General features: G+C 44.0%; 1 protein-coding gene across 4 annotated transcripts in view; it reads right to left on the reverse strand.

The window, feature by feature from the left end:
• The window catches only part of NFYB (nuclear transcription factor Y subunit beta), a 17771-nt gene extending 9445 nt beyond the window's left edge, over positions 1-8326 (reverse strand). The window contains exons 1-2 of one of the 4 annotated variants that reach the window (XM_022599920.2): positions 8194-8326; positions 5527-5613 (exon numbers count right to left, since the gene is read on the reverse strand). The gene's annotated coding sequence lies outside the window, so the exon portion shown is untranslated. The other 3 variants (XM_022599919.3, XM_022599918.3, XR_016395037.1) reach the window with 3 other exon arrangements.
• Between the last annotated feature and the right edge of the window lie 200 nt (positions 8327-8526).

The following is an 8526-nucleotide window of genomic DNA, read 5'->3' on the forward strand; positions in this document are numbered from 1 at the left end:
TTACTCAGAGGTAAATGATTTCTAAGAGAGAAAATCTGGGCAGGGTGGGCGGGGCAGGGATGGACCCATAAGCCCTGAACTGTCTCCATTCCAACATGGCAAATCCTGGAAGTCTTTCTGCTTTGCAAATAATACTATTCAGAACAATAAGGGACTGGCTAATTGTGGCTGGAAAAATTTTGAATGCATTATCTGAATAAAAAGCATAGCAAAAATTAAGTGTAATTTACATATGCTTTCAGGCCAAATCAAGAAGGGACAGTTGATGCTAAATGTTTATCAAGGCCCAGGACCCAGCACAAACCTAATGTTATTAACTGCAATATCTGAGTCCTTACATAACACCTCTTCCTTTCCATCTCTGTTGGATTTTTATCTAATACTAAAATACCAGGCTAGTTTCCAAGTCTTCAATAACATGGCATTTCTTCGATGCATCTGTTGACTGTGGTATCTAATTTAATTGTAAATACAGATACATTTCCATAATTTATATAGCTGTTTTAAGGGGGTAGAGAATAGAATTCACTTAACTTTTAATAATTTGTGAAAGTACAGGGTACCTATTTATGATGCTTCTTAGTGCCCTCTAAGAGAAGGTAAACAGCAGTCAGTGAGCTCTGATTTAGAGTCTTATTGATCCCTGAAAACAAGCATTCCTACCGGTTAAATGTATTTCTATATAAAATGGAAATAATAATTTCACCTTCCCCATCTTAAACAGCTAATATATGTATGAAGCATTTTCCAAATATAAAATGCTATTTTGATCTTAAAATGCTATAAAGATACTAGGAGAGTTGTCTTTAATAGATATGATGATGGATTTATTAGCCATGAAAGAGAGGTCAATTAGGATAGCTGTGAATGGATTGGTTTTTACAATGCCCTAGGGGAGATCAAGGTGCAGGAGACAGGACCAAAGTGGTTAAAAGCCTACAACTAAGAAACAAATACAGTTTGTTTTTTTGGGAAGGGGGGTTGGAGGCAGTTACAGAAATCCTTTGCTAAATCAATGTCCACAGGATAGACTGAGTCTTTTTAAATTAGCTGATGAGCAAGACCCTGTTGTAATAACCATGATCTGAGAGATTAATTTATAGATATAATGTAAAAAAAGTGTTAAAAGCAAAAAGTTTAACTCACATGATCTTGTCATGCACTGGAATTACCTGGATTAAGAACATTAGCCTCTAAACCTCAGTCTTCTAAAAATTACTTCTGAAAGTGTTTCATAGAGTTGTTGGAATTAAATAAAGACTAGAAACCTGCTAAGGACAGAGTCTGGCACATAGTGTACTCAGATGTCAGATCTCACCCTCCCTCCTTTGAAGATAAGCCACATGTCATCTGCTTAGCTGTATGCGTCTTTGGTTCTGCAAGTTTTAGCTTTTCTGTCATTTCACCACTCCTGGCTTCCTCTCTTCTTTCTACCATCAAAATCCTGCCCCATACTTTAATCCCAGTGTTCACCCATCCTCCTGAAATCTTTCTGATTTACCCTATTCTGTAAGCCAAAAATCAGTGTTCCCATCTTGGAATCCCCAAGGCTCTTAGAATCTTCCATTCAACAAGCTGGCCTCATCTTTGATGCTTACAATATGCTAGCTATCCTCCTATATATATATAAGAAATGAGGGGGGTAACTTGCTAGATACACCCCAAAGGCTTTTTCTAGGTCTAAAACTTCCTATTAAAATTCACAAAATAGATTGTAGATTGTAAGCCACTGAACAAATATTTACCGAGTAAGCACCCTGTATTTATCAAGTCTGTGCTATGTGCCGACAACGTCACAGGTCAACAACAAAGACAAGGTCTCTGTCCTCATCTTGCAGAGAAGACAAATGTTACGTAAACTGGGGTCAGGGGGACGGGGTGGGGAGCACAGCCTATTAGTATTTCCAAGGCACAGGCTCTGGAATCAGATCACCTGGTTTGAATTCCCTGCAACTTACTGGCAAGTGGGACGAGAATAGTACTTACCATGTAAAGACCTACCATAGTACAATAGGAGTACTCAGTAAATGTTATATATAGTTATTAAATAATGACAAATAATTAACTAATTGCTAGTGCCCAGTGCTAAGGAAAATAAAGATGTTTTGTTATATGCTTCGGGAGTTTATTCCATAAGGAACCTCACTAGTCTAAAAGAGTCAAGGAAGGCCGTCTTAAGAAAATGACGTTTAAACTGAGACTAAAAGATGAACAGCAATCAGTCAAAGAAAGATGGGACGAGAATGTTCCAGGCAAAGGAAACTGAGAAACAGTACTGGTGGGCTGGAATGAGCTAGTAGAGGCTGGGTCAAGCAGTATCTTGTGGACAAGAGTAAATCAAAGAAGAGTTTTAGCAGAAGAATGCAAATCAGATTTCTTTTTAAAAACATCACTCTGGCTACAGTCCAGTGTAGAAAGTGAACTGGAGGGGAGCAAGAATGGCGGCAGAAGTCCAGTAAGGACTGTAATGCTGCATTTAGGGAATAAGTTCAGGAAAGATGATGAACATTCCCAGTATCAACAGGACAGCAGCACTGGACAGCAGAAGCAGAGACTACAGAGCTTTTTCGTTGGTAAAATCAACAGACTTGGTGGCTGACTGAATAAGAGCTGGAGGAAGAACCAAGGATAATGCTGGGATTCTTACAGCTGGGGAGACAGATGGCTTTCACCAGAGAATGCAAAAGGAAGGGAACAGGAGTGCTAGGAGGATGCAAAGAGCCTAGCTGAAGTTGGTGACCATAAATGTTTAGTGGAATCGATATGTCCAGCTGTGATACTTACAAGCCTGGTAAGAACAGAGACCCTGAAGTGTTGAATTCCATCCAGACAACAAAGAGGAAAGAGCATGTAGAATAATGACGAGAATGGGTAAAATGATCAATCATTAGATCCAAGGGAACTGAGAAATATGGACAAAGAGTAGTTAAATCCCATTAAATTAACTTTATTGACTATTCTAAGTATTTAGTTTAACCGATAATATTGTTCTCTAAAATATTATGTGAAATAAATGGTCAGCTGTCTAAGCTAGTAAATTTTATTCTGTAATTTTTTGATGTAGCGGTATCTTAACTATACTAATAGTCTGTGGCACAAATGCGATAAGTAGTGCCCTCTTTAATGTTTAACATTTTTGAGCACTTTCTAAATACCTTATGCAATGTTCATGACTCCATGAAGCAGGTGAGAAAATTGAGGTTATGTGAGGCTAATGACTTGCCAAAGGTGGCAACCTAAATGAGACCGAAGTCCAGAGTCTCAGATGCGAAGTACTTTATAGTATTTGTTCCTGATAGTTTTTCAAATAGTCCTTAAGCCTACATCTTTAATTTGTCCTCTAAATTCTGAGTCTACTGATTGTATATTAAAAACCTTCAAAGATGCTTCTCAAGCAAGGACAATATTAACTTCCCCATTTGCAAAATGAAATTGCTATGAGAAGTGAAGGTATGGTATAAAAAGCACTTAGCAGGGCTTCCCTGGTGGCGCAGTGGTTGAGAGTCCACCTGCCGATGCAGGGGACACGGGTTCATGCCCCGGTCCGGGAAGATCCCACATGCCGCGGAGCGGCTGGGCCCGTGGGCCATGGCCGCTGAGCCTGCGCGTCCGGAGCCTGTGCTCCGCAACGGGAGAGGCCACAGCAGTGAGAGGTCCACGTACCGCAACAACAACAACAAAAAAGCACTTAGCAAAGTACATGATACACAGTAAGAACTCAGCAAATGTACCTAGTATTATTACTGTCCCTTCAAATACAGTTCTCATATTCTTCCCAGGCATAAAAAGTTTTCTCTCTTACATGACCCCTTTCACCTGTTCTATGGATCAATTCCTTTTTATCTCTTTGAGGATAAGAAATAATACAAAGATTCCTCATCTCTAGTACCAGCTTCTTCATTCTTCCTTAAACATGCTTAGTCTCCCTCATTAAACACACCAAGTACATATAGACACATACAAGCTTAATTCTGCTCCACACTGTCTGGCTTATCCTCACCCTGACAGTCCTTACACACCTCTTCAGTCCTATTGAAACTCTGTGACATGTGCTTTTCCATCCCAACATGATACTGAAACTGCTCTCAAAAGTTGCCAAAGATCGTGCCTTCAACCTACTTGACTGTTCTTTGTAGTGCTGGCCACTGCTGACCCCACATTTATGCTTGGAATTCTCTTCTCCCTTGATTTCCAAAGCAATATTCTTTCCTTCCCACATCCTACTTGTTAGTTTTAACCAACAATCGTTTTCTCTTTCTTCCCTTACTTTCTTAATAAACTCATTAAATATCATTTCTATGCTCATAAGTCCTACATCTACAACTATATCATGACTGCCACTCAAGCAAGCCAGGCCTGTAGAATATGTCTGATATCCCACCACTGCAAACTTAAGATACTGGAAAATGAAATTCACCTCCCCCATCTCCTGCAAGGAGGCAATGGATAAGAACTCCTTCTGAACTGCTGCAATTCCATTGTTAATAATGCCATCTCTCTACGCTTCCAGGCTAATTATACCAGTGTCATCTTAGGTTCTTCCACCTCCTCCAAGATCTACCTAATCTATTTAAATGTTTTCTGGATATGCCCTTCCTTTTCTACTTACACTGGATTACTATCCAACCTACCTGGGTACATGCAGTTTTAAGACCAATCTCACTGAAACATTGCTTCTATAGCTCTTGAACCTATAATGGTTCTAAAAGTCTTCCGCATCAAATCCAAACCATTTCATGGCTTTACATGAGAGGTTCCCCTACCTAACCTAACTAAACTGTTTTCCAACTCTATCTTCAGGGCTGATTTTTTTAAAAAAACCTTATTTAGGGACCACCAGGTTCTTTTGTTCTTGTTTTTGTTCTTCTGTTTTAGGAGTGAGGCAATCATGTCTCAAGGAAGTTGTGACATGCCTGATGTTACAGATGTAGTATCAGATTCAAGATTAAGTATCCAGACAGGTCACGTGGTATCTCTTCACTGGATTATCCTGTGAAATCCCCACCTGGACCATGCAGATCTACTGCCCAGCCACTAAACATAAGTCACTCACCCCTACCTTCAGGCTTTTGCTTATGGTGACAGCCTGCACCTATCCAACCCCACTCATCCTTCAAGGCTCAGTTCGAACCCTGCAGGCTCCCTCCATGACATTCCCAACTACCAAGCCCACCACACCTCTCTTTTCACTTGTGCTACCCTTAGAACCAGCATTTTCTGTTCCACACATAACTTGCCTCTAAGTATTCAATTTGACTAAAGCCCTACCAGCTAAACAGAGAGCCTCTTGAGAGCTGGGACGGCTTTTTACCCTGTAGCCTGGACAACTCTTAAGGACCCAGAGGAAACACTTAATATATGCAAGTCCCTAAAAAGAAGAAAGCAACAGGAATGAGGAGAGGTACTGTCTGGCCTTGAAAGGCATTCATTCTATCAGGAATCTCCAATATAAATCAGTTACAATTTTGTTTCCAGCTAATTACAGTTCAAATCAAATTAACAACCAAAATGATAAAACATACTTACTGTCAAGAAATACTTTGAGAACCGTGTTGTCAGTGGTACTCAAGAACACCTGCCTAAAAAGGTGTCTAATCTCTGCCCAATTCCAACCTAGAAGATAAACATCTATTAGTAGTAAAAAAGTTAGCCTATAGGCTTTCTTCCTAGTAAAATTTAAAAAGGCATATATAATTTTACCTACTATTCTTATTTAATGGAGTGCATGGCTAAAAAATGGTGCAAAAAGCAAGCACCCAATAAATGTTTGTTAAATTGGAAGATATATTTTGGAGAACTTACAAAAAAGTTAATGCCATTGGGGGGAGGTATTGCTTTTCCAACATAACCCTATATTTAGTCATGTTCATCATAAATATTCATCACAACACACCAAATTATGTAATATGCAAGAGACCAAAAATCATGTAACATATCTAAACTATTTAAAATATCGACACCCAGACACGAACACCCCATTTATCAACTTAATTTTTTGGTGATGATTTTCTTATTGTTTTATTAGAGTGCGATTTAGAGTCCAAAAGCTCAAAAGGCGAGACAAATTTACCTCAGAGTATAACGCTTTTAAATATCTCAGATTATAGCGGGAAGAAGATACATGTTGCCCAGAGAACAACAACACAATTAAGACCTTTATCATTTTAAGGTACCACCATTTTGGACTCAAATTGCATCTCAATAGAACTTCCTTCTCACCTTAAGGCATAAATAGCTGAATAAACTAGCATCTATTACAATGTTACAATCTCCCTTTCTCATTTGGTTTTCCTTTTCTCGAGTGAAACGATTAAATGGAGAGTGGGGGGACAAAAACATACCCTTTTAGTGTTAATTTTTAAAAGAAGAAAAAAATACCGATACACATTCAAGCATGAAATCTAGTAAATGGCAGAAAAAATTCTAACCACTGAATTGAATTTTAAAATGCCATTACAAGGGTCCAGGCAGCAAAGACTGGCTGACATTGTCCACTGTGTTATAATCTTAAAAGGAATTTCTAATTTCTTTCCAAATATCGTCCTCTTCCTAGCCCAAAGCTGCCCGGAAAATTCCTTCCTTGTAGCTATAAGTGTTATTTTTTAAAGGGTGTCTCTAGGGGGTAAAAAATCCTCAGAATCCTTAAAATATAGAAGCTGTAGATATTTATGTATTTTTGCTGGGGAAAGGGGTGCCACACCTCACCACACTCACCCAAGTAGTTGAGTCGGTATATAATTAGATTCGGTATATCAAAGAAAAACACTATCACCTCATATGGTATATATTTTCTTAAAGGCAGGTTATGATATATATGAAAGCTCAAGGGAATGCATACATCTGTTTAATGTTTAAAGAAATGCAAATTTGTATCCAAGAAAAGCAGTAGACCCTTCCTTCCTCCACCCTCCATTCTTTGGCATCAAAACCAGAGTTTTGCATCAATATAATCCTTAAATTAAAAACTACAGCAGCAGTGTGAGGAAGGAATAATTGCCTTTTAAGGTATTTGGGTTAAACTTTCAATACTTTACAAATAAAATCCCTATTTGTTAATGCCACTTACATTGATCAGTTTACCTCATCACTTTATATTGCTGATTAGTTTCCATAGAAGAAAGCCGAAACCATCCCAGTGATTCGTGGCACGAACCGTGGAGTCCATGCAGGTTAGTGGGATACAATTTTTTTTTAAAGGTCATACGCTACCTAACCTTGCTTAAATCATCTCATTAGAGTACTTCGGTCGAGATTACGACTTGTGGGTCCTCTAATTCTTTGTTCTCGGAGACTTCTACTCCTAAAGCCTGATATATCCTCCCCGCCTCCCACCCAAGATTAAAACCTCAGTCCAATCCGTAAGGCTTCCTTCCCACCTTCGGGGCAAGTCCAGGGACCGCAAGCCGCCAGATGGCTGCATTCTTTACGCGCAAACCAGACTGCGGGGAAACCAAATCCATTCCTTCCTCCCGGGGACCTGGCTTCCTCCCCACGAAGGTGCGCGGACTGGCCCCGGCCCCACGGCCCGCCCGGCCGACCTGTCAGTCCCGCCCGCGCGGCGAGGACGCCCCTGGCGCGCATCCCCCCGACTCGCCCGGCCCGGGCCCGCGCCCAACGCCCGCCCGCCGCGCGGCGCTCGGGGTGCCGGGGCAGACAAAGCGGCCCGGCCCTGCCGTGCCTCCGCGGACCGGCGGGCGGAAGAAGGGCGCTCCCCGGGGACCCCCGCACGGCGGCCAGACCCAGGGGTCAGGATCAGGGCCGGAGGTCCTGGCTGCGTCCCCCCGCCCCCCGGCCGGCTCTCCGCACAAAATGGAGCCGGCCGGGACGCCGCCGAGAGCGGGGCCCGACGGTGCCCCGGCGCCCCCTCCTCGGCCTCGGGCCCGGAGCTCTGCGGCGGCGGCGGCGAGCAGGGGGCGGCCTGGCCCGCGTCCCGCCGCTCCTCGGCCCCGCGCACAAAGAGCCGCGCAGCGGCCCCGCGCTCGCTCCTCGGCCGGGCCCGCAGCGGGACAGGCCTCGCAGGCGCCCGCCCGGCCCCGGCTCCGGCCCGGGCGGGAGGGCGGGCGGGAGGGAGGCGAGTGCCCCCGGCCGCGGCGGCGTTGGCGGCGGGGACGGCGCCGGGAGGAGACGGACATTTCATTCGAGCTAAAGTGGAGTCGGTTTAGGAGCGATCATTGGCCGAAGCGAGACACAAACCTCCAATGCAGCCCTGGTTGGCTCCCGTCTCCAATCGGCTGTTTGGTTGGACAGAAAATGGCTGCGAAGGAACCAGTCCCAGCGCGGAGCTCCGCTTCCAGGACTCGGCCTTCCCTCCCTCCGCCGCGGGCCGCTTCCCTCGGCGCGACACCCTCCCTCCGCGCCTCCCGCGTGCCCGCCCGGCGCGGCCCCGCCCCGGCCCCGGCCCCGCCTCCGGCCCCGCCCCGTGCGCCGAGCGGCTGCAGCTGTGCCAACCTGCAGAACGGGCTGGGGGCAGGTGCGGTTAGGTGCTGTGGGTAGGTGCTGCGGGTAGGTCCTGCGGGGCACGGCGGA

This window comes from Delphinapterus leucas, chromosome 11 (genome assembly GCF_059928025.1).
Source record: "Delphinapterus leucas isolate spDelLeu-1000000601 "Yukka" chromosome 11, BTC_Dleu_Yukka2, whole genome shotgun sequence".
Classification (NCBI taxonomy): Eukaryota; Metazoa; Chordata; class Mammalia; order Artiodactyla; family Monodontidae; genus Delphinapterus; species Delphinapterus leucas.